This window comes from Callithrix jacchus, chromosome 1, assembly GCF_049354715.1.
Source record: "Callithrix jacchus isolate 240 chromosome 1, calJac240_pri, whole genome shotgun sequence".
NCBI lineage: Eukaryota > Metazoa > Chordata > Mammalia > Primates > Cebidae > Callithrix > Callithrix jacchus.
In genome coordinates, this window is record NC_133502.1 from 130,222,626 (window position 1) to 130,249,505 (window position 26,880).

Here is a 26,880-nt window from a genome sequence, read left to right on the forward strand (position 1 = left end):
GAGCCAAGTGAAGGGGGATGCCCATTAGGAAACCATCAGATCTCATGAGAACTCACTATCACAAGAACAGTATGGGGTGAACCACCCTCACAATTCAATTATCTCCACCTGGTCTCACCCTTGACATGGAGATTATTACAATTCAAGGTGAGATCTGCATTGGGATACAGAGGCAAATCATATCACTAAGATGATAGTATTTATAGAAAAAGCCCAGCGATATTAGTAAAGAGAATTCTGTTATAAAAATGGCTTTATTGTAAACAGTGCCGCAATGAACATATGTGGGCATGTGTCTTTATAACAGAATAATTTATAATCCTTTGGGTATATACCCAGTAATGGAATTGCTAGGTCAAACGGAATTTCTAGTACAATAGCAAAGAACTGAAACCAACCCAAATGCCCATCAATAATAGACTGGACAAGGAAAATGTGACACATATACACCATGGAATACTATGCAGCCATAAAAATGATGAGTTCATGTCCTTTGTAGGTACATGGATGAATCTAGAAACCATCATTCTCAGCAAACTGATACAAGAACAGGAAATCAGACACCACATGTTCTCATTCATATGCGGGTGTTGAATAATGAGAACACATGGACACAGGAAGCGGAGCATCACACACTGGGGTCTGTTGAGGGGGGATGGGGAGGGACCCCAGGGGGTAGGGAGGTTGGGGAGGGATAACATGGGGAGAAATACCAGATATAGGTGATGGGGGGATGGAGGCAGCAAACCACCTTGCCATGTATGTACCTGTACAACAATCCTGCATGATCTGCACATGTACCCCAGAATCTAAAGTACAATAAAAAAAAATGAAATGGCTCTATTGTTGATTAATTTTGTAATGTTAACTATCCCCTTTTATCTTAGGTTTTCATATTTTTATCAGTAAAATCGTGAGACTCGGGTTGGGGAATCTCTAAATTCTTGTCCCACTTGCTTTAAATTAGTTGACTCTATGACTCTGCATATACTAATGTCACAAATCTTACTAAAAATAGTGGGGTTCCTTTACTGAAAATATATGCCAGATAGAAACTCACCAAAAAGGAAAAAAGAAATCAATCTATTGTTATTCTCACTCTTGTTCTCTTGTGTGAGTACTTGCAAAGACAACTGGAAAAAAAATTGGCATGAATGTTCCTCTAAATGCAGTATCTCTTCCCTCTCCCCTTATCTCTCACTATTTACATTTTCACAGTCTTCCATTTCCAATACAGAACTTGTTATTGAATTTCAGCAAAGAGTAAAAATCTCTTTTTTACATGGATTATTCATAGATCACTTGTTAATTGAGCAATAAAACAGATATTCACATACTGTTGTACCATTTACTGGTATAAAAAATATGTAAGAGGTTTTCAACATGTATGTGACATTTGACCCAATGATTCCACTGATTCAAATACACTTTTATACTATTTTGAGATAATTCTAGTATTCTAGAAGAGGCACAAAAAATATTTCAAAGAATTTCTCTATAATTTTCACCTACTACCCAAATGCTAACATTTTATAGCATTGTCATTCTCTCTTTCTTACTGTGTCTGTTTCCATAGATAGGAAAGCTTTTCATTGGAGCATAATTTAAGACAGAGAAAACTGGAAGAATTCTAAATAACAAGCATCAAGGAACTGGCTCCTTAAATTATGACATATATATTACATGGAACATTGAACAGGAATTAAAATGTTTTCGGTGATTATTGAAAAATTTAAGGCAAGATGCTTCTTATTAGGTAATACTAATTCAAAAAATTATTAAAAATTAAAAGTAATTATTACAAAGATTATAGTAGAATGTGTATTAAATATTGCCAAGTGAAAATTCAGAATAATATCAGTGACACATGTAAACAGACTGATGTGAAAAAAAGACGAGAAGGGAACATGCAAAAATAAATGCAGTTATATAAGTGTGATTGACTGGGGTTATGGATAGATATTCTGTTTTCTAAATAATACAACTTTTATGGACTATCCTTTAGGATTTTCTGGATGGCTACTTGAAGGGTAAACAAGGAGAAAATATTGAATTTGAAAAATTAATCACAAGGCTATAAAATAGAAGGCATAAATTGAACTATATACTGTAAACACTCATAGTTCATGGGAGAAAGAAGAAAAGTGGTCATTTTTCCCAAGGAGAAAATAAATAGAACTCAAAACAGAGGAGAGATTATTTGGACTGAGATTTCCAAAGGAATAAAGCTGACACAGGTTTATGATGAAAGTGCAACAAACAGAATGCTGAATTCTGCTAGATATCAGTTTAATTTTTACTGTGCTACACAATGCAATTGGATTGCTTCTAACCTGCTATTTCACAGAGACATATTATTCTGTGTGTATTACTAACAGATATGTGCAATCTGACTGCCAGACTGAACACAGACCTGTAAACCAATAAAACAGATATTTTCCAAGAGTTAGATTGTCTGATAACCAGAATCTAAAGGAGGATGAAGATAATAATCTCTTAGCAAAAAATATTCCACACATGTGACTTTTAAAAGCTTAATTACATATCCAACACAAAGAAACATTTCAGAAATATTTCTGAAAGCAAACTATTGAAGACCCATGAATTCTGCTGTAAGGTGTTCTGAGGTATAAAGAGTCATAATTCAACAAAGACCCTCAGAATATCAGGTGGTATTAAAAAGTGCTTTGTTTTAGTATCTTTTCTAATTAATGTTTATCTGAATATTTGGCTCTAAGGCTTACAAACATATGAATAGGCAATTTTGCCAGGGGAAATAGACAGGAAGTATTTTCATTTATCTGGTGAAGATACAACTTTTTACCATAAAGCAGTCATAATTTTGTCTTAGAATGAAACACAAAGAACAGTATAATGTTAATCATTATTTAAAATAATGCTATGGTGTTAGAGTATATCATCCAAAAGTAGGTTGGTCAATGTCCGATGTTTTGTTTTTGTTTTCTCATAAGCGGGAAAGGAAAGGGGCAATAATGGAAGAGCAGGTTGGGAGAAAATAAAAGGAGAAAAAAAGCTGTCACATCTCCCAGTGTCCACATCAAACAGTTCTCCACTTAGATGAGTTTATTCTGTGTAGGTAAGATAGAAAAGCAGAAATGAAAGTATATATCTTGAATCTATAATTAAATTATAATTACATGATTTCATCTTCACTCTATTACTAACTCATCCCCCTCTACTACTAACCAGAGGCTCACGTATTTTGTGATAGTCACACAATTATAAGAGCATTTGTAGAAGGTCCAGAGACAAGAGGCTAGATTTTAATATATTTTGTTTTACATATTTATATATCGTATTCATTGTTTATAGTAAAAAAAGGGAGGAATAAAAAATGACTCTCAGAATTTGGGCTTAGGTATCTTGATAAATGGTGACATTATTTACTGTGAAGCACAGAACTTGGAGAGACAGGTTTGGGGAAAAACAAGTGATCTGTCTTGGAGATTTCAGGTATGAGATGTTTATTAGTCATCTAAGAGAAAATGATTCAATATCAAGTGGGAAGTATTAGCAATAATACATGGTGAATTTCTGATTTAAAAAAATCTTTATCAGAAAATCTAGTATACATGTGGCAAAGGAAATCTGTCTCTTAGTAAAATTTCTAGGTGGATACAAACTGATTTCTTTCCTAACATGAGACAACCCAAGCAGATTTAACATACAAGAAACTGGTACTTGAACCCCAGACTCTACTAAAGATAATATCTTCATTGTATCTAAGATATACTTCATGGTGTATTAAATCTTTGCAAAACAAACACTGAAAATCTAAAGCTGATCACAACTCCAAAAAGAAACTAGATTATTTTATTTTTCTAAAAGAAAAGGATGCTTTCATTCTGCTCACTGCTCAGTTTGTCATCTATTGTTATTTCACAGATGACATAATTCACAAGTTAATAAAGGTTTCACGGCAGTCTGAACTTTGTATTCTTACACGTTCCAAACCACTTTCAATTTTCTCTAACTACTCTCTAAAGTAATTTCAGTCCCAAAGAATAGAGGAGGAAAAAATATACATTGAATATATAAAGTAGAGGCAGAGAGTTGATCTATTATGACATACGTCTTTATGAAAGAAAAGATAGGATGACTTGCTCGTGGCTATATTCTTTATAAGTTATTACTTCTCACTCATCTTAAAAAGACAGTTCTTTTAAAAAATGGTTAGGATTTCTTTATATTTTATGCAAGTTATCTCTCTTCAGTCTTCACCATTTTTATAGTTGTCAAGTTTCAAACACTATAGGACAACTTATTTTTTCACAGTTATTGTATTGCCTTCTCAACATATATGCTGCTATTTAGAATTTATCCCTGAGTCATGGTATAATCATAGTTTAATATTTATGTATATGAAACCATATCTGAATAAAAATAAGTATCTATAAAATCCAAAAGTATATCCAGATCTGATGACAGTAACCAATGCAAATGGGATTGTCAATCTCATCAATGTCATAATTATTACTTTTAAATTATAGAGTACTAAAATTTTAGTCATACAAAATTAATGAATTCTAAAGATCTGCTGCACAACATTGTGCCTATAGTTAAAATTAATGTATTACATACTTAAAATTTTGCTGCTGGGCATGGCGACTCATGCCTATCATCCCAGCACTTTGGGAGGCCGTGGTGGGCAGATTGCTTGAGCTCAGGTGTTCAAGACCAGCCTGGGCAACGTGGCAAAACCTGGATTCTACAAGAAAAATACAAAAATTAGCTGGGTGTGGCAGCACATACCTGTGGTTTCAGCTACTTGGGAGGTCGAGATGGGTGGATGTTTTTAGTCCAGGAGGACAAGTATGTAGTGAGCCGAAACTGTGCCAGTGAACACCTGTCTCAGGAAAAAAAAATTGTTAAGAAGGTAGGTTTCATGTTAAATATTCTTACAACAATAATAAATAAATAATAAATCATATAGTACTATGTTCATCAAGGTACACATACCTATGTGAACATATAAAATAATATCGACAGTATACACTTCTATGTGCCTAGAAAGAAATCATATAAACTAAGTATATACGTAAGCATATATACTAAGTGGTTAACCATTTTTGTGGAGCAGGAATAAGAACCATGTTTACTTTCTATTTGATGCATTTCTATATTGTTTGTCTTTTACAGCAAGCATGCATTATTTGAAAATTAGAGAAATGTCAAGTTATTGAAAAAGATAACTATGTATAGTCAAATAAAAATAAATAAAATCACTAAACATCACAGCCAAACCACATTTGTCAACTTGATTCAGAAGCTTTCCAAAATGTCCAACACAATTATAAGAAGATATGTCATATGAAGATAAAAATTAAATGTAGTTAGTATAATAAAGCTTTTGTAAAAATAGGACAGTGGTATGCCAAACAGATTACCCTTCTTCTGTTTAATGGATAAAATAGTATTAAACCTGTAATGTATAAAAGGATTCTTGGAAAAATCCCAATTTTAAAAATAATCTGGCTTTCAAAGTGTATCTTAATAATCAATATCATATCATGTACTAAAGGAGCATAACTGAACAATACTGGGATTAAGGCCACAAATTTGACCACATCATGACTTGAAGGAAATTACAGTACAATTATGTTAAAAGAAAAACATTATTTTACTAAATTGGACTATTAAATTTCCCAAGAAAAATGTTACTTTGCCTCTTAAGAAATTAAAAATCAACCTCTGGGTCATTTTCAGTAACTATGTTCTAAACTGCTTCGTTCATTAATTCAATAAAAACATGTTGATTGACTCTCATGTACCAAAGGTAAAGAAGTGAATAACGCAAACAGAGAAAAACTGTCCTGGTGATGCTCACATTGTAGAGGATGGACAGAGAATAAACAAAATTAATTTTAATATATTCAGCATGTTAGATAATGATAAAGGTAAGGGAGAAAAAATAAGCAGCAAAAGGAAAGGGAATGGAGGTAATTTTGAGATTAATAGACAAACTGGGGAGATGTTGAGGTCAAGATCAGAGAGATGGCTGGGTGTGGTAGCTCATGCCTGTAATCCCAGAACTTTGCGAGGCCGAGGCAGGTGGATCACTTGAGGTCAGGAGTTTGAGACCAGCCTGGCCAACATGGGTGAAACTCCATCTCTACTAAAAATACAAAAAAATTTAGCTGGGTGTGGTGTATGTCTGTAATCCTAGCTACTTGGGAGGCTGAGGTCGGAATATTGCTTGAACACAAGTGACCAAGTGACGAAGTTGCAGTAAGCCAAGATTGAGCCACTGTACTCCAGCCTGTGTGACAGAGCAAGACTCCTCTCCAAAACAATCAACCAACAAACCAACCAAACAAAAAACAGTGAGAGGTAAAGAAAGTCATAGCACTATTTGGAGGAAGGGATTTCTAGGCAGAAGGGGAAATGATTGAAAAGGTCTAAGGTAGTGCCTGCTTTTTTGTGTTTAAAAATTAAACAGGCCCATTCATTGGATCAAAATGGTAGGGAACAGAAGTGGTAGGAGAGGAAATCAGAGAGACTGAGGCAGATCTTATAAGACTTGCAATCTCATGACAAGGACTTTGCTTTTATCTTGCATAATATGGGAAGCCAACAGAGGGTTTTGATCAGGGAAAAGATGCAATTTGACTTAGGTTTCACCAGCATCCCTCTGACTGCTGTGTTGAGAGCCTTCTGAAGGAATGTAAAAGTGGAAATTTAGACACCAGATAGGTGACAACTGCCTAGAGAGAGATAATAGCAGCTCAGAACCATGCTTGCATTAAAGGGTACAGAAGATAACAGCAGTGCCTTGCCCATATTCCCTGGATCTTATATTTCAGTTCATGCCATTTAACTTCTAACTGCTTGCATCAGCATCTCTTTGCTTGAAGGCTGTCTGGGACTGGAGCTAACTTCTCCCATGCATGTAGAAGCCCAGCAATATTCATTTTCTCCCCTTGGACAGGCACCCACACCGATAACAGACAGCAGTTGTCATATAAATACCATAGTGGGGAATGAAGCTGCCGCCTGTACTTTACAAGAGCTCCAGATTTCCCCAGGGCAATTTAGCACAAGTTGCCCATGTGACGACTTCCTTGATTATGTACCTCTTACTAGCTACCTTCCCTTTCTTATCTTGTTTCCCCACTTCCTACCATAGTTTCCTGGATTCATATCCCAAAACGCTGCTGGCACTCAAATCATTCTCAGGATCTGAATCTGGCAGAAATCCAACCTAAGTAAGAAGTGGTCTTAGGGGGAATTAACTGATATGATGAAGACTACAATGAAGGCATTTTGGAAGCCATGAAGATAAGAAGTTTAATTCTGGACATGTAAAGTTAGAGGTGTCTGGTAGATACCCAAGTGGAGATTTGATTAAGCAATTAGACAAGTGAGTCTGTACTTCAGGGAGAAGTTCTGGCTTCCATCATAAATCATGGTGCCACCAGTATATAAATGTAATTTAAAACCATGACACCGGGTGAGGTCTCCAAGGTAATGTCTGCAGATAAAAAACAGAAAGAATTCAAGAACTGCACTTTGGGTGCTCCAGGGTTAAAAGTCTAGCAAGAGTCAGCAAATCATAGCCTGTGGGCCAAATCCAATGGATGGCTTGTTTTTGTATGGTCCTTAGGAGTTTTTGTTTGGTGATGCTGCTTTTTTTTCCCCTTTTAAAGCATTGTGAAAACAAACAAAAAAAAGAAGAAGAGGAAGAGGAGGAGACATTAGTGGTAGCAGAAACAGCAAAGAAAGAAGAGGAGGAGACAGAAACTATGTAATTTACAATGCCTAAAATACTTAGCATTGGCCCTTTACAGGAAAAGTTTGCTGAGCTGTGGTATAGAGGAAGAGTGGAAATCAGTGGGAAAGAGTGAGAAGGAGTGAACAAAATGGTACGAGGTAAAAAAGAAGGAGAACGTGGTACACAAGAAACCAAGTGAAGAAAGATATTCAAGGAGAAATACTAACTGTATCAAAATATGTAGATGATAGTATTATAATAAATTAATTGAATAAGCAATATGGATGTCATTGAAAACCTTGAAAAACATCATTTCATTAGTTGTAAGGACAAAGGTAAGATTACAGTGGGCTTGGTGGAAAAGAAGATTTTTCTAATTCCAGCCATGATGTGATAGCTTTTTTCAGACCAGATCTCCTACTGGAAAAATCTTTAAAACTAGAATAATAGAAATATCTTCTATTTGAGGACACTGGTGATTTATTAAAGCAGAAGACTAGAGTATACAAGATCCTAGAAAGAAGGAAAAATCAGCGTTACAATCAGATACTTGGTATCTACTATATAGATTATACTACTAAATATACTAAATATTTAGTAGATACTTGCTATCTACTATATTGATCTACTATAAAAATATTTGCTATAATTTGAATGTAAGAAGCTGAGAAACCAAAAAGCTAAGAAACTGAGAAAGCAGACACAGAAACGAAGAAGTTCAGTAGAATTTTAGGAAGCAAAGTATTAGAGTTTGGATCTCATCAAGAAGAAAGTTTCCTAGCAAACGGCCAAGGTTTCAGTTGGGATTTTCAAAGATCTACATCTTAGAAGCTAGAGATTCAAAAAACAAAATCACTTCTTACAAATATTTAAGCCAAGACTTATCACTGATTAAATGAAAGTAATATGGCTTCAATCTAAGTGACTACTAGAAGCAAATAATTAAATTCTCTTTGAAAGCAAAAAAAAAAAAAAAAAGAAACCTGAAAACAACTTAGAATTCTATATTCTGTTAAAATATGCTTCAGAAAATGAACGTAAAATACTAGGCAACCAAAAACTGAAAGCAAAACTGATCTAAAGAAAAAGAGTTCTGCAGACAGAAAAATGATTTGGTTGGATGCTCAGAAATTCAGAAAGAAAACTAATTTAAAAATTATGAGTAACAATAAGAAAACTTTACTTATAAAACTATAATACTATCTTGAAACATTTAAATATGTAAATATGTATGTTAGTGTTATTAAGTGTATGTAATTATAATCCGTGCAAAAGACAGAAAGACAGTATAAAAGCAGTTAAAACATTCTATGGTGTTTGCATTTTCTAGGAAGTAGAATGAATTTTAATTTACATTTTATTTAATAACTCAAAGGTACATGCCATAATCTTCAGGCCAACTACTAAAATCCTAACAGAAATTGCATAGGTCAAAATGAGGAATGAAATTATTAAAACACATACTAGATATAAGTATAAAGTATAATTTATTATAATATTAAGTAGAATAAATGCTAACAAAATTTAGAGATTATGTATTTTCTAGCCTACAAGATGACAGTCAATGATTCACACTCTTCCCACTTAGAAAATGCAGGCTGGGCACGGTGGCTCATGCCTATAATCCCAGTACTTTGGGAGGCCGAGGCGGGTGGATCACGAGGTCAAGAGATTGAGACCATCCTGGTCAATAAGGTGAAACCCCGTCTCTACTAAAAATACAAAAAAATTACCTGGGCATGGTGGTGCGTGCCTGTAGTCCCAGCTACTCGGGAGGCTAAGGCGGGAGAATTGCTTGAACTCAGGAGGCGGAGGTTGTGGTGAGCCGAGATCGTGCCATTGCACTCCAGTCTGGGTAACAAGAGCAAAACTCCATCTCAAGAAAAAAAAAAAAAGAAAATGCACTTATTCCCTCCCAAGGATCACAAAGGTCTCATCTCATTACCTCATCAGCTCAGAGTACAGAATATTTTCACCTAAATTGACTCCCAATGCAGATGAAGTATCCAAAGTACATGTCCTCTTGACACATAGACCTGTGAAACTGAAAAGACAAGCTACCTGCCCTGAGACACTCAACATATAATGGCAGGATAGGAACAGTATAACTAATATGTTAGCTTTCTATTGCTTTATAAAACATTACCACAACTTGGCTTCCTAAAATAACTGTCTTAGTCAATTTGTGCTGCTACAACAGAATATTATAGACTGGGTGACTTATAAACAACGAAATTTTATTCCTTATAGTTTGGGAGGCTGAGACATCCAAGATCTAGGTGCTAGCAGGTCCAGCTTTTGGCAATGGCCCATTTCTGATCTAAACATGGCCATCTTCTTATTTTATTCTCACACAGTGGGTCCATAGAGCAAACTCCCTGGGGTCTCTTTCATAAGTGCACTAGTTCTGTTTATAAGGGTTTTAGTCATTACCTAATTATCTACCAAAGGCCTCACCTTTTAATATAATTATATTGGGACTTAAAATTTCAATATATGGATAAGGGGGGAACAGGGGCACAAGCAATCAGTCCATAACAATTACACACACATTTATTGATTTAGTTTCTGTAGGTCAACAATTTGGGTATGACTTAACTGGGTCCTCTATAAGGCTGCAATCAAGATGTTGACCAGGGATCAATTCTCATCCAGAGGCTCAGCTGGGGAACCATCCACTACCAAGCTCACTGAGATATTAGCAGAATTCATTTTCTCACAGTTATATGACATTGGGACTTATTATGGCTGGCTAGTAGCACTCTTGTCTCCTAGAAGCTTCCCACAGTCCCTACCACATGGCCCTCTATTTAGGCAGCATACAACAGCTTACATATTCAAAGCCAGCTAGAAAACAAGACAGAACTTTCTAGCAATACAAAATTTTTTAAATGAAACATAATCGCAGGATAACATCACATACACTTGTCTTGGTCTACTAGATGGAAGCTACTCACAGGTTCTACTCACACTCTAGGTGTAGAGATTACACAAGGTATGAACATCCAGGAGGTAGAGATCATGGGACCACCTTAGAGTGTGTTTGCTCTATATGCTATAAACATTTTTGTTCAAAAAAGAGAAAAATGGTAGGCCAAAAGAGTCACTGGTTCATAGCAATTCCAAATCCAGCTGGATAAATATTGCAAAGTTACTTATTAGGGCTCATGGCCTGGGAATAATTCCATTACTTTCAGCTCCACGATACGCATTTTCAGTTCTGCATGCAATCATTTATTTGTGAGAAGTAAGACATGCATACAGCTGAGTGGTTTTCTTATCCTTCTTCCTGCCAGTAGAATTTTGGACTCAACTGGCATCATTTTTATATTGCCTATTTTATACTAAGTCCCTTTCAGTCCAAGCCAGCAGCATTTATGCTGATATAATTTTCTCAAAAATCTCATAGGCATCCTACTCATGAGTGTTCATGACATTACAGAAAAGCCATGTCCATGTATCTCTAAGTTTGAAACAATAATTCAAATATAAAGCCAAGAAATTTCATAGGCTTCATTTTCTCTTGGGTCCATAGCCTGAGTTAACTTGGATAATCAGATGTTAGATTACATAGATGTATCCATGTGTTCACCCACAGTGTCAAACTACTACCCTGGTAACTGGCCAGAAGGATTATGGACGAACAAGCACTTCTAGTTATTATATACATGTATGAAAAAATAGAAATAGTGATGATGTCTTGCATACTGGAAATATGAAAATTTGTTCAGTTTGATTTGTAGAATCCTCTATTCCTAGTCATATTCAATTGTGTTTATGATTGGAGTGAGGCCAATCTTGGTCCCTGGAGGAAAGAGATAACTACATGTCCAGAGCTTTACAGGTTTATTATCAATGACTTTGGCATTATAATCCAGTGATGAAGTTTGGATCAAGATTTGAAACTGCCTTATAGAAAACCTAGAAGGAGAAGATAATCAAAATGTATACAGTGAAATTTATCAGGTATGAACAAGAGGACAGAATAATTCACCTGGGGGAGTAAAACCAATTGGGAATTAAAATTAGGTTTGCTTCTGTCAGGAATGATCTAACATGATTCTACCTGAAGGCAGAAATTCTACAAATCTTTTCCAGTTATTGAAGTTCTAAAAGAAAAGGGATATATTGAAAAAACAAAACAAAGCAAAACTCTCTATGACTCGAGATATTTCCCACTCTCTCCTGTGGGCATTTAGTGCTATAAATTTCCCACTAAACACTGCTTTACCTGTGTCCCAGAGATTCTGGTATGTTGTGTCTTTGTTCTCACTGGTTTCAAATAACTTACTTATTTCTGCCTTAATTTTATTATTTATCCAGTAGTCATTCAGGAGCAGGTTGTTCAGTTTCCATGTAGTTGTGTGGTTTTGAGTGAGTTTCTTAACCCTGAGTTGTAATTTGATTGCACTGTGATCTGAGACTGTTATGATTTCTGTTCTTTTGCATTTGCTGAGAAGTGTTTTACCTCCAATTACGTGGTCAATTTTAAAATAAGTATGATGTGGTGCTAAGAAGAATGTATATTCTGCTGATTTGGGTTGGAGAGTTCTGTAGAGGTCTATTAGGTCCACTTGGTTCAGGACTGTGTTCAAGTCCTGGATAGCCTTATTAATTTTCTGTCTCATTGATCTGTCTAATATTGACAGTGGGGGGTTAAAGTCTCCCACTATTATTATGTGGGAGTCTAAGTCTCTTTGTAGATCTCTAAGAACTTGCCTTATGAATCTGGGTGTTCCTATATTGGGTGCATATATAATTAGGACAGTTAGCTTTTCTTGTTGCGTTGATCTCTTTACCATTACATAATGCCCTTCTTCATCTTTTTTGATCTTTGTTGGTTTAAAGTCTGTTTTATCAGAGACTAGGATTGCAACCCCTGCTTTTTTTTCTTTCTTTCCTTTTGCTTGGCAAATAGTCCTCCATCTCTCCATGCCTTTATTTTGAGCCTATGTGTGCCTTTGCATGTGATATGGGTCACCTGAATGCAGCACATCAGTGGATCTTTTTATTAAATTTGCCATTCCGTGTCTGTTAATTGGGGCATTTAGCCCATTTACATTTAAGCTTAATATTGTTATGCGGTGAATTTGATCCTGTCATTGTGATGCTAGCTGGTTATTATGCTGTAAGTTGATGCAGTTTCTTCACAGTGTCGATGGTCTTTACAATTCGGTATGTTTTTGCAGTGGCTGGTATCAGTTTTCCCTTTCCATATTTAGTGGTTCCTTCAGGAGCTCTTGTAAGGTAGGCCTGGTGGTGACAAAATCTCTCAGCATTTGCTTATCTGTAATGTATTTATTTCTCCTTCACTTTTGAAGCTTAGTTTGGCTGGATATGAAATTCTGGGTTGAAATTTCTTTTAAGAATGTTGAATGGTGGTCCCCACTCTTTTCTAGCTTGTAGGATTTCTGCAGAGAGATGTGCTGTTAGTCTGATGGGCTTCCCTTTGTGGGTCACCAGACCTTTCTGGCTTCCCTTAACATTTTTCCTTCATTTCAACTTGGTGAATCTGATATTTATGTGTCTTTGGGTTGCTCTTTTTGAGGAGTATCTTAGTGATATTCTCTGTATCCTGAATTTGAATGTTGGGCCTGCATGACTTTACATTTGTACTGATATAAAATTTTACCAACCTGTTTAAAATGCACAGGTATTTAAAATGTATTAAAAATAATTGTGAATAGTTAATTCCTTGAAAAACAATTTTTTAATATACTAAGTTAATATAGTATATATAGGTTAACAATTTCTAATGTACCCATACAAAGAACTAACCTACAAAACCTACGTCTGTTTTTGCATTTCTAATGTCACAAACTTACCAGAGATGGGGCAAGTGAGGAACCATGACCTGCCAAACATAATCAATGTTCAGTGCTCTACTTAAATTTTGTAAATATTTTACAGTCTATAGAAACATTTTTCGTCTCCAATTTATTTTGTACCAAGAGGGCTATCATCCGAATAAAGTTCAGTCCAGTTTAACATGAGTATTTTGAGCACTGTCTGATCCTTGGCCAAGCTGTGGTGAAGATTGTAAGGAAAAGAGAATGGAAGCTCCCTGTCCTGTCCTCAGGTAAATTCTCCATCCTCAGGAGCTCAAAGGAAAAAAATGCTCAGAGAAGTATTTCCCAAAACGTGTTTTTAAAAAATCTCTTTTGCTTCCACTTGATGCTTCCCAGGAAGATTTTGCTTCAAAGAAGCCTGGGGAACATGATGTTAGTTTCCATACTTTTATATTCACATTCACATTAACATTTCAAACACTCTGAGAAGTCTAGCACTAAAGAAACATGTTCAATTTTGTTTAAGTCAACATTTATTAACCAGGGCATACTGCTTTGGTGTGATACTTATTGACATACTTTAAAACACTCTCTGCTGCTTTAAAAAATACTTTGAAAATGTCCAAGTTTAAATGAGAATACATTCAGACTTTTACTCAAAACAAGGATAATTCCATGACTTATTTATTACTTAGCATTTGAAACACAATTTAAAATAATTAAAATCATAAAGAAATCTAATGATAACTTTGAATAACACTATTATTGAGGTGTCTCAGTCTAATACTTTTGTATTCACATTAAATTGGCTGCTATACTTCAGAACAGCATTCTATTTTTACTATGTCTGAATCCATACAAAGCAAATTATATTGTAATGAGGCTCTAATATATCAAGGAATGGGATCAAGTTTCACAGTATATATACTTCAATGTTTAAGTAAATTTCTTATAGCTGATACTATAAGATCCTCTAAAATCTATATTAAGTAAAATTAATTTTATGACAACTACATATTAACCAAAAGAAATAAGAACAAGATAACAATGCATAATCAAATGATTGCTGACCATCTTTCCTTTTGGATATTAACTCTTAGTTGGAAATATAAAGATATATTGACATTTTTTATATGTCAATCCAATACCCAGTTACTCATGAGTATAACATCACATCCATGTGTAAAAAATTGTATTGTCAATCAAATGTCTTATTATGCACAGTTCTGACTTCAAATTTAAGTATAATAAGACATAAGATTGACAACTAATTAGTCAAATGTGAGAAAAATAAATTGTCCTTTTTCTTTTCCTTTTTAGACAGTCCTTAGTTTTTCATTCACTCATTACTAGTCCAGTTTGTAATATTTTACTCTTTCTGTAATGACTATCATAATCCATTTAGTTTTTGGTTCCATTGTTCTACTTTTATTGACATGTAAAGGCATGTGATCTACATATATTGATGATTATAAGGCACTAATTAAAAGGTCAAATATCAGAGGATACATAGTTATATCAAGAAAATTTTAAAAATTAGAAAGTCAGTGCTTCACAGATGATCCTGAATAACAAAAACAAAAACAGAATCCCCAAAGAATATACAAATTTTGAATTTTTCACAATTATCAATAAAACCCATAGCAGTGTGTATGTCAACCAATGCCACAAAACTTTTAGACTAACTCTCCTAATCTGCCAGGATCTAAGGCATTCCGGGGCCTAGCAGGATATATCCAATCTGCAGTGGAATTTATTGCCTCATGGCTTAAAACTGCCCTAGAAGTAAGATCTAGCAAAGGAACACCTGAGTGATCACACCAGTTAAAACACTGAGTGATTATGAGCTACTAGTGACAGGTCTTTAGGGCTACGTATTTTTGGACAAAGTTAAGTCAGCTGGCAGGAGACCAAAACTGTCCCATTACTTTGGTCATAATATATTAAAATAGGGAGGTATGTCTACATACTTTCCTAGGGCTTAAGGGCAGCTACAGAAGTTATTCTGAAGCCAGAAGTATTAAGTTATCTCAATCCAATGTAATGGATTTAGAACTAAATCGGGGCAGCTTAATTCAAATAAAAATGTGTTGAGTTCCTTCCTAAAGCAAAGCATAGTGCTAAGTTAAAGAAGGTGAAAATAACAGTTGGCAATATAACGCCCTTGACTTCAAAATGATTATTGTAGTGGGAATTTGGGCAAGAGAGGAAGGAATTCTAAAACAAAGCAAAACCTTACATTTGTTTCAAGAGTCGCCCCACAATTAGCATGAAGGATTAAAGGAAGAGAAGTCCATATTTATGGATATTATGAATTTAACATAATTTAGACTCAGAAAAAAAAGAGAAGACAAAAGATCATGGAGTAGAAGTTCAAATATACCGAAACTTGGAGTAACCAGAAGTTCAACTAAATTAGAGAGAATAAGAGTTGAAAAAGTGAGAAAGTTGCTTGGCCCTTGTAAATATTTTGAATGAAGACTGAAAGTCATGTACCAATTTCATTAGATATTCAGTAATAAATATTTGTAATTGGTCAGTTTTAGCTTGTTTTGTTTAGGGCAAATAGAAGAGGCAGAAAGACCACCGCGAAACGATTTCACTATTCTCGGCAAATCATAATAAAAATATATTAGAACAGCCAGAAGAAAGGAAGATAACAGAGGTAAGAGGCCTTAAAGAGATGCATTATACTAGACTCAGCAAATAATTGGATATGGGAAATGGAAGAGGAAGACACCAAAGATCATCCCAAGGGAATTCAGTGAATAATAGTGGATAGAGGTGAAACAGAAAGCTGAAGAAGGCATGTGGAGAGTTAAGACTAGAAGAAGATGGAGTACAGAAAACATGACTGCACATATGATGAAAGACTTACAAAGGTTAAGAGACAGACTGGAGACAGAAAAGTTGGAAAGAAAGAAACTAAAATATAATATGTGATGGGAATAGTATCAGTACAAAAATGGGATGAAACAAAATCTCACAATCAACTAGCATTTCTTTCTACCTCTTGCTAAAGCACCACAAGCCATAAACTATGGCTATAGATAAAGGTAGCGCCCAGCCCCCTTAATGGGAATCATACTCAATCTTCTGCTTCCTTTTTGCCCTCTCTCTTTACATTCTGAATGCCAGCCCACAGTACATGAATGGCAGAACCAATCCCTCCATTCAGCCATATTCATTTTCCCGTGGCAAGATTTTTAAACTGAAAATGGAAGTTTTCAATGGAAGCACTGAATAAAAAGCTAATCTCTACAGCATCTCCTGAACATGACACCCAGACTGTACTATGGTCATGAAAGATCTTTTCACAACTTAACAAAGATGTGTTTTCTCAGCCCAGCCACTGTTTTTTTGACATCTTGAGACTGACTGCACGTCACAAGAATATTCCTTGATAAATTCTAATCATTTTCTAACAGCTGTGTGCTCTAAAATTCTTTTCAAAGGTTAGTAACTAAAGGAGAATTTTCACTTAGTTCTGATAAACATTACATTTTGGCAAAGATACACTTAAATATACATATTACTTATTGTGGTTCATCCTGCATAAATCTTTCTTCAAACTAAATTATACTTATTAGGCTTTAGATAAGTGCATGACACAGTCATGTAGGATTATTCTAGGCCTATAAATACTGGAAGGGGAAAGAGAAAGAGACAGACATAGAACCGAAACTTGGCAGAAAGCAACAATCTATTCTGACAGATGTGACCTTATCAAGTTTATAAGTGTCATCATTGTCATTTATATGTTCTGTGAAAGGGATGGTCTGTTATTGTAGGATGTTGCTTCTGTTTATTAATTGGAAAAGCTTTAGATAGATGACTAGAAAAGATACTTTGTAGAAATTGGGAATATACACATGCTCACATACATGTGTGCACATACACACACACACACACACACACACACACACACACCCCTCTACAAAAGTACACACTGAATCTTGAAATCCAAGGGCTCAACTGCCATTTGGTCTACCTGAATACAAGTTGAGGGCATGAAATTATCAGAATATAATTCTAACTTCAAGAAACAGTTTACACAAATGTTAAACACAAACTTTTATATTTTTTGCAAATGCCTTTTGCAGTAGCTTTTTATCTGAATCAAATATTAGTAGAAATATAAATATATATTTGTTCTTCTGATCTAAAGTAGCAATCTTGATTTTTGTGACTTAGTTAACTTTAATTCAATACTAAATATTACTGATGCATGGAAGCTATTATCCCAAGGCTTTAGAATACATTTTGTATATCCAATGATAAAGTTAATTCAATATATGCATTTACTCAAAAATATAATTATTACATAAAATTTATAATTCTGTGGAAAAAGTACTCAAAGTCACTCCCACTATTTATTATTTTTATCTAAAAAGTATTTCAATTTTACAAATCATACATTAGGAAGATAAATATTTTCATTTTCTGGGAAGCAGAAGTTCTGATAGAGTCCACAATTGTAACAATATATCTGTTTTATTTCTATAACATAAAAATCATTAACATGCATCTATCTAGCAAAGGTACTTGGGGATATGATATGACATGCATCAAGTGGTCTTGTCCCAGGTTTAGTTATGGGACTCTTGTTATTTACCAGATACTCTTCTGGGTAATGTAAGATACATTTGTGGACAAAATAATTCAAATTTTCTGTCTTCATTTGAAGATGATAAAAACCTGAGGCAGAGGTAGATGATAGAAAAGCATTAGGGATTAAATATGGTTGGAGAGGAGCTTGGGGCTTTCTGACTTAAAGAGGGTTGTCAGGTCTGAGACCAACCTTGAGAAGGTTATAATTGGGCAAAGACTTGAAGGTAATGAAGGAGATAGAGGAAATCGCCAGTGCAAAATTTCTGCAATAGAAACATGCCTGGCATATTCAAGGGACAGTAAAGAGTGATTAAAAGAGAATGAGGGAATGAGAAAAGAGCGAGAGAGGAAGACAGAGAGAATGGGGTACCAGATCCTATGGGATTTTGTAGGTCATTGTATTCTAAGTGGAAAGGGAAACACTGCAGTTTTAGAATAGGGTGGAAAGATTCTCCCTATTTAAGTTTTAGAAGAATCACTTTGGCTGCTGTCTGGAGAATTATGCTGAAGCAAGAGGGTCATTAGAAGACATTAACTTGGCCTGAAGCAGTGGCTCATGCCTGTAATCCCAGCACCGTGGGGAGCTGAGGAGGGTGGATCACCTGAGGTCAGGAGTTCAAGATCAGCCTGGCCAACATGATGAAACCCCATATCTACCAAAAAATACAAGAATTAGCTGAATGTAGTGGCAGTTGCCTCTGGTCCCAGCTACTCAGAAGCTGAGGTGGGAGAAAAGCTTGAACCTGGGTGCAGTGAGCCAGGATTGCACCATTACACTCCAGCCTTGGCAACAGGGGTTAAAAAAAAAAGGCAGTTAATCGCTTAAAAAAGGTTAGAATTAGCAGAGGTTAAAAGGGTGAGTTTGTGAACCTATTTTAATGAAAACTGATGAATTAATGGAAAGTGTTGAAGAAAAGAAGCTTTCAAGGATGATGTCAACACTTTTGTCATTGCACCTTGGAAAGATGTGGTTGCCACTTCCATTGGGAAAATTTGCTTTCAGTAATTACATGACAGAAACTAGTTTAATACATAGGAAAATGATCCTTATTGGAGGCTATTTATTAAAATGTATTGATTCAGGTTCAACTAATTCGGAATATTTGATGGCCCACCAGAGTAAGACTCTCTGAAGACTTCCTTTGTATCCTCAATAAAACTAAGATTTGTAAAGAATATTAATAATGCTTATAAATTTCAGGAAGAATGCAACATAAAAACCTGTGAAAAAAATTTCTTTTCTGTTTTTTAGAAGTATTTCTTTTAACAGGAAGATTGTGTATGAATAGAAAGCATTAAAGAAAGGCTCTGTGAAACCTGAGCTTGGCAACACTTATTTTTATGTAGCTGTGAACAGCTGCTTTGCCTGAGTCAACCATGAAGCTAAGCTGCTTCTCACAAAGTATAACACATACGTGGTCTGAGTAAATTACTGAAAAATGTTCAGTGCCTCCAGTAATCAAAGTCATGTAAATTTAATATATTATAAGATTTCATCTGACATCCATTAGATTAGTCAGTTTGAATTGTTTAAAACAATGTCTGATTTTCAGGTTCAAGAAAAGCCAAATGCATACATTTGTCTTCCCTCAGCCAAAATCCCACTGAAATTATTGTTGAGATTTATATACAGGAATATATAATGGTAATAACTACAAATATATCCCATATCTCCCTCTTATGTCTAGTAACTAACGTGTAACTTAGCCAGGTCATTGGAATATATTAGTTGGACTAATATTTATTCATAGTAACAGATTTATCATTTTTATGGAAAAAATTAAGTTGATACTTCACTCTTTCTGTGCTTTCCATTGTATCACTCCACTCAGGAAAAAAGGGAAAGAAAAGGAAACAAAATATAAAAAGTAAATTCTGGAACTATGTCAGAATTTAAAAGACATCATTTTTTAACATCTCCATGTATGATTATTTTATTAATTTCAAGTTAATAAGTAGAGATGTTAAATGGTACATCTTTGGCACTCATGAACCTGTATTAGTCCACATGTTTTTCCAAAGTATCTATTATGTACAGGTACGGAGGCTACATATTATCTGTTCCCAAAGGAAATTATTGTCTAAGAAAGAAAATAAACATCAAAAGATAAATCTAACATTAAGCCCCCTAATTAGGGTTTAGAAATCTACAGAAATAGCACTGGTGTCTTAAAATACATATAATCTGAAAAGGCATAAATTATTAGACATTTTCCATAATCATAATCATATTAAGTTTGAAAATAATGTTACTTTTCATTTAAAAATAAATTTATTGTTTAAATTGCAAAAGCAAAACACACATGTTAACAGAGACGTTAAAGACTAAGAAATAAAAGTATTCCCCAAATACCCTATCCTCTTCCAGTTATTACACTCCTCATCCCAGAGGAAAAGTTATCTCAGAGTAGGTTTCTATATAGTAACAAAATAATAATAGTTGTGACATTTATGAAGTGTTAGCTCTATGCAGATCACTTGACTATTTGCTTCAAATGGATTATCTCATTGAGGCTCTTAACTACCTTCTGAGATACACACCATTTACAGCTCTGTTTTTCCAGGGAAAGAACTGATAATTAGAGAAGCTCACTAATTTGTTCAAGGGCATAAAGTTAGTAACTGGTGAAACAAATATTTAAACCAAAGTAGAATGGCTCCAACCTTACATCTCCACACCATAATATAACTGCTAACATATGTATTAAGTTACATATAGAAACTACATTAAGAAGATATCTTTAAACATGTATGACTTTTGTAACATAGATGAGATCCATTATATATAGTTTGCTCTGACTTGTAAGGATTAGAGACGTGCTAAGAAAGTTTCAAGCATGGCACATGACATACTTGCCATTAGTCTCTCTTTTAACTAAACACAACTAGGCATTTGATGTGAAGCTATTTCTGTTCACCACAGCACCTGTCACATACTAGGTGCTCAATATATATTTCTTTCAGCTTTGTTTTAATTTTTAGAGTCATCAATTTAGGTTTTAAAAGAAACATTTTTTTCTTCTCACATCTATGGCTTATAGTAATTGATTTTGCTTGTAGACATTTCCTTTAAAAAAGTACAGGATCTCATATTCTGAGTTTTATCCTTGAAGCCAACTTACCACAAAAACTAAATGGTAGAGAACTTAATGATAACACCAGGAAATAAGAATGGATGGTACCATGGTGATATAACTTTGATACATATTTTTTAGCAAAAAAAAAAATAATGAAAGGAAGAGATTGAATGTGTATATGTTCTATCAGGCTTTATTTTTTTAAAAAAAGAAGTAGATGAAGAAAAGCTTAAAAAATTGGAAATGAACCAAATTGTTACTTAAAATACAGAGATGGTTTTTATTTTTTGATACACAAAAATGTGAAAACTTTTTTATGCATATATATTTTGATACGGAGTCTCGCTCTGTCACCTAGGCTGGAGTACAGTGGGGTACTTTTGGCTCACTGCAACCTCCACCTCTTGGGTTCAAATGATTCTCCCACTTCAGTCTGCTGAGTAGCTGGAACTACAGGCACGTGCCACCACGCCTGGCTAATTTTTGTATTTTTAGTAGAGATGGGGTTTAGCCACACTGGCCATGGCTGGTCTCGAACTCCTGACCTCGGGTGACCCATTCGCCTTGGCCTTCCAAAGTGCTGGGCACAGTGTAAACTACCGTGCCCAGCCTTAAAAAAATTGTAAAATTTTGAAAATAAAATAAACATTAGTTGTTGAGCATGCTACTATATTTCATCCTTTTCCAAACAAATTTTGGTGAATATACTGTTTTACATAGGATAATTTATTTAAAATAAACTAAGGTAAAACTGATCGGATCAAAGCTATAGAGATGGCTGAGGAGACTTATAGTAAGAACCTACTTGCCCTCTTGATTCATTTCTAATGAAACCCAAAGAAGTGTCTCGAAGACAGCACTTCTATTTTCAGGAAGTTACTTTAAATACTTTAAATAGTAACCACTACTAGAGCTTGTGAGCTATTAGATATCTAATAAAGAATGTTTTCCTGTCAGTATCCAGTGATTTATGTTTATCTGCATATATCATGGGGAATTCAGTTTGTCTCAAAATGTGGTCCATGGACAACCTACAATATCCTATAGCAGTATCACCTGCAGTGGTTGTTTAAAAGTGTCATTTCCTGGGCAGATGCAGAATATGTCAAGTGCGATATGAGAATTTGCATTTCTAATAAGCATTCCACTTGAAGCTTATGTTCCTGAAATTTTTAGAACCATTGACTCAGATTTTACAGTGGAATTATGTTTCTAGAAGCATCAAAATGCATTGGAAAAATATGTTTAAAAATTCAGCCAACATTTTTCTAATTTTTAATGCAAAAATAATATAAATATGATTTTCGCCAGGAATCTTCCTTTGTGAATGAATGACTTCAGTTGGACGCCTTTGTGTACGGATATAAAAGGGCGTTAATATACATTTTGATGCAACATGTCACAACTCCTCATGTCTGGATAACTTTGCCAGCAATAACAAGTATGGCCTTCCTTTAAGAAATTAAATGTTAGATTTTTCACACTTAGTTTTGGTTTCCATAACAGGCATCTTCCTTGCACGGGGCAAATTATCAAGTATTCACTGGTTTGTGTTTTTCTCTATCATGAGAAATTGCAGTTTTGCCTTTCTTACTATAGAATGTGTTAAATCAAGTCCAATTTTTTTTTAAGAAACAGTATACAAAATGAATTTGGACTAAGTCTATAAGCAAGAAAGAAGCCCAAATTGAATCAGAACTGAAATTATACTTTGATTTGGTTATATCCCTCTCCCCAGAAAAAGTGTTCCCCAAATGGTAGGAAACAGTGCTTCCAACTTGAATAGGAAATAAAAAAGTTTTAGAATTTGGGTACATGGGTCCCCTGCAGGTTTGTGAGAAGGGCAGGTGCACTACGTTAAATTACTGTATTAATTGAGCCCACACTAAACAATATGCTAGACGATACAAACCACATCTAATAGACAAGGGATGGTCTCTGTTCTCTAGGAATTAACAGTCTGTAAGTGGAGAGAAGGCATGACACAGCTTAGAAGGCGAGAAATGCTATAAAGGAGACATGCATAAAATCTTGAGGATCTCAGGGAAAAGCAAGATTATTTCTGAACAAAACAAATTATGAAAGTTTTCAAATGAAGTTGGCATTTACTTTCAGTCATTTGAAAAGAGAAAGAGAGATTCAAGTATAGAGTTTTAACCACCTATTGTATCTTCTTAAACATTTTTGATTGTGTTGTAATCTCCTTGGTAGAACTAAAGTGCAGCAAAGAGAAAACTGTTACATCTTATAACCAAAACCAATAACAAAAAATTCCCACATCAGGAAAATAAATTCTACTATTGTATTACCCAATTCTGGGGCCTCTTTTCATATAGCTATTAGCAGTAAGTAGAAGAGGTGAAATAAATTGGCGGTATCAACATCTAGAGCTTTACCCTTCTGGTAAGCTATAAGGTCTAAGAAAATACACGGATTTCTATGGTCAGTAAAATTAGTATCATAGACAAATACAACTATTCTCCTAACACAGAATCTTCTCCTGAAGGCTACGCAGAACTTACCCAAAGGCAGGGCTAGTTAGATCATGGGCTGCTCCTTTCTGATTAGTGTTTATATACATATAGTTAACTATATGTATACAATATGCATATCTAAAATATTATACATAAACCTGTATATGTGTGTGTATATATATGTATATATACACCTGTAAAAGACCCTATGACCAGAGAGTGTTTGTGCAACTCAGCATAAAATGTATTAGCTCCATTATTTGGTCAGATTCTAACTGTGTTCCTGGCCCATCAAACTCCCTGGTAATATGAATGTAAGCATTCTCCATCTCCTCCTTCTTATGTTGTCTTCTTTTCTACAGTGTCTTTCTAACCTATGCACCATCTCCTTAATTTTTCGTTTTTATTTTCCAGTCACCTATTGATATAATAAGGCTAAGTAACAAATAGCCATAAAACTTGAGTGGCATATAATAATATGCATTTATTTAGCTCATGAATCCGTGGGTCAAATGGGTGTTGACTGATACGGGCTGAGCTCAGCTGAGTAGATCTGGAGATTTTGGCTAAATTTGCTCATGCATCTTTTATCCTTCTCTTGGAACCAAAACCAAACAATATGCTAGATGATACAAACCACATCATCTAGCTTGGAACCAACAGTCTAACCAGGGCATGCATTGTTCATGGAATGGCAGAAGTACATGGAAGCAAGCAGTAACTTGCTAGGCTTCTTAAGGCTGAAGCTTAAAACTGTCATAGTGGCACTTTTATCTCATTCTGTTACAAAATGCAAATTACAAGGCCAAACTCACATTCAAGAGGCAAGGCCATATACACTACCACTTTAGTGGGAAAAGCTGTAAAATCAGATTGCAAAGTGAACAGAAACACCCCACACATGAATTAAGCATTTGACCTGTATGCATTCTTAATACCACTACTTACTGCTAACCTAATAGTTGTTACAACAGGGTATGGTGAGCCAATTGTTTGTTTGTTTCCCCACAAAAGATGATGATTTTCTTCAGGGCATTAACCCTTGCTATATTCATCATGATGATATAACTCCAGAAACTCAAATAAAGTATGACATGTAGACACTAACATTTTATGATCGACAGGAGAGAGGAAGAGGAAAAAGCAGAGAGAAAAGAAGATAGACCATCTAAAGTGCAAGATGGAATTGATGTTAAGCTATTACCCTAAAGATACAATAGAATTCTATTTTCCAAATTTTCAAGCCTGGTATCACTTTATCATCTTGCAACTTTCCAAAAGTATCAGAAAATCAGTTATTAATAATATAAGAAATGACCAGAAATGAACAAAATATATACTGAAGGTTTTTGTCTTAATTTCCTTCTTGAAACATGGATTAAAATATTCTGTCAGTCTGAAAATCTATTCTCGATGGGGTAAGGAGTTATAGCAGTAGTCACTGGCAGCGTTAATAGGTATGTGATCTGGCAAAGAAGAGACACCTTATCACTTGGTACATATAAGAAATTACATATTTTTAAGAGTCACTAATATACTCTGGTGTATTCAAAGGTCAGGATTTATGGAAAGAGTAGGATACTTAGTATTAAGAAATGTGGATTCTTTTTTTTTTACAAGTCCTACCATTTGGGTAAGTTTCTTAAAATCAGACCTCCTTAAGGCTCCACCAAACTTCATCTGATTCTATATGGACAGACTTTACTACTAATAATGGTCAGTTCTTTGTATTTGTAGGGTATTTTTTAACCCAAAGAAGTCAAATTATATGATAGCAGTAGCAATCACTAGATAATTAATACCTAAGTTTTGAGTACTAACCGTGTGCTTGGCAAAGTGCTACATTATTTTTAATCTTTAAAATAACCCATTGAGGAAACAACTTTTGTCCATTTTTACTGAAAAGGAAAGAGGCTTAGAGAAATTGTGACATACTTAAACCAAAGAAGTGCCAGAGCCAGAATTTAAATACAGTTCACTATGATTCTAAAGTGTTTTGGGTTTCATAACTTGATTATTTCATAACTACAATCAGTGAACATGGGAAAGCAGATATCTCTTGGAGATTCTGATTTCAATTCACTTTAATATATGCCCAAAAATGAGATGACTAGATCATACGGCAGTTCTACTTTTAACTCTTCGAGGAATTTCCATACTGTTTTTCCATAGAGGCTGTACTAATTCACATTTCCCAACAGAGTGCAAGGATGCCCTTTTCTCTGCATCCTTGCCAAAATTAGCTGTACTTTGACTTTTAGATAGTAGCTATGCTAACAACTGTGAGGTGACATCTTTTGTGATTTTGAGTTGCATATCCCTGATGACTAGTGATGTTAAGCACCTTTCATATCTGTTGACAATTTGTTTGTCTTTTTTAGAGAAACACCTATTCAGAGTCTTTATTTTTTAATCTGGGCTTTTTTTTTTTTTTTTTGCTATTGAATTGTAGGAGTTTTTTATACATTGTGTATCTTAATCCTTTAACAAATTAATGGTTTAAAAATGTTTTCTCCCATTTTATGAGTTGCATTTTCATTTTGTGGTTGATTCCTTTGCGGTGCAGAGGCTTTTTAGTTTGATATAATCCTACATACCTATTTTTACTTTTGTTGTCTGTGCTTTCAGCAACACATTCAAGAATCGTTGCGAGGTCAATGTCAAGCAGTTTTTTACACCCCAGCATAGGCAATAGAGTGAGATCTCTAAAAACAAACCAAAAGAGAAAAAGAAAAAAAGTTAAAGAATCATAGAAGCAGAAAGTGGACTGGTGGTTGCTAGAAACTGGTGGGGAGTGGAAATACATAGGTATTAGTCAAAGGGTACAAAGTTTTGGTTATACCAGATGAGTAAGTACTAGAGAGCTACTAGACAGCATAGTGTGTTTATAATTAACAGTGTATCATATAATCAAAGTTTTCCTAAGAGGGTAGATCTTGTGTTCTTATCAGAAAAAAAATGATAGTAAATGTGGGAGGAAACATTTGCAGCTGATAGACTGTGGTAATAGTTACAGGAATGTATCCTTACCTCCAACCTCATCAAGTTGTATACATTAAATATGTACAGCTCTTTGTATGTCAATCACACCTCAATAAAGTGCTTTGGAAGAATAATTATAAAGTCTGTGAATTTTCTGGATAAAACCTGATTATATTTTGCATTTTAAAGCATTATTACTTATTTAGAAAATAACC

At 34.7% G+C, this 26,880-nt stretch overlaps 1 long non-coding RNA gene across 1 annotated transcript in view; it reads right to left on the bottom strand.

Moving 5' to 3' along the window:
- Positions 1-26,880, bottom strand: part of LOC128928683 (uncharacterized) — a 299,314-nt gene that overhangs the window by 126,230 nt on the left and 146,204 nt on the right. Inside the window, exons 2-4 of the long non-coding RNA XR_008474116.2 lie at positions 26,281-26,388; positions 9,466-9,608; positions 4,774-4,867 (exon numbers count right to left, since the gene is read on the bottom strand). This is a non-coding gene — a long non-coding RNA (uncharacterized LOC128928683). The remainder of the gene's footprint in view (positions 1-4,773; positions 4,868-9,465; positions 9,609-26,280; positions 26,389-26,880) is intronic.